Raw genomic sequence first — 1,177 nt, forward strand, 5'->3', positions numbered from 1 at the left:
TTTTTTTTTTTTTGGAGAGATTTTTGCTACAGGGTGCGTATGCTTGCCAGAAAGACAGAGAGAGACAAAGAGAAAGCAAGAAATCACACCCCAGAGGGGATGGCCACGCCACAATCCCTTCTCCATTCTCCTCGGGATCTTGGGCACGCATGCACACACACCAGTGAGAATTTAAGCCACCAGGTCCAGGACTTGAACTGTGGTCGACTACATGGGAGTTCAGTGACATAGCCATTACGCTAGCTGCTGGTCCCCACAAATTGTGTTTTCTTACTATAATTTGATAATAATTTGATAATTACAAATGAATTGATTTACTTGTTCCTTACGTGATTACTTGTTTAACACCTTTAACTAAGAACTTTAGAGGTGTTTATTTATCATCTAGCTATATTTTTCTATCTTGCTTTAATTGTGGAAAACTTATTTTATATTACAGAAAGTAGGATAATTCATCTCTAAATTACCAGGAAGTTTTGGTAAATTTATCCCTCTAAGGACATCCCCAAATGTCTTTACTTAATCTTGAGGTAAATTCTAGAAATATATAAATGTTTCACTATGTATTTATAAGTAAAAAAGCTTTTTATAAATAATATCATCACACCTCAAAAATCAGCAATAGCCCATTATATATCTAATATCAATTACATAATTTATCTACTGTCGATGACATATACCCTTAATCTTCTCATGCTTCCTTCACACTGTTTGAATGAAGATCCAAATTATGAGATATATCTCTTGAGTTTTTTCTTCTTCTTTTTTTTTTAGAGAGATTTTTTTCGCTATAGGGTTCATGAGCTTACCAGAGAGACAGAGTGACAGAAAGACAGAAGGCTAGAAATCACCCTCCAGGGGGAATGGCCATGCCTGCCTCAATCCTTTCTCCTCCATTCTCCTCTTGGCATTTTGGGCACATACGCACACACACCCAGCATCAGTTTTAAATCACCGGGTCTGAAACTTGAACCGTAGCTGACTATGTGGAGATCCAGCAATGTAACCATTATGCCATCTGCTAGCCCCCCTCTTGAGTCATTTTTAACCTATAGATGTGTTTTTGAATTTCATTTGCTGAAGGAATCAGGTCATTTTCTTATAATCTTGGATCTGTTTATTGTGTTCATTTGGTATACATCAACAGATTATTTTTCCCTATGTTACCTAGAATTGG

Source organism: Tupaia chinensis, unplaced genomic scaffold (genome assembly GCF_000334495.1).
Source record: "Tupaia chinensis unplaced genomic scaffold, TupChi_1.0 Scaffold145396_1, whole genome shotgun sequence".
Classification (NCBI taxonomy): Eukaryota; Metazoa; Chordata; class Mammalia; order Scandentia; family Tupaiidae; genus Tupaia; species Tupaia belangeri.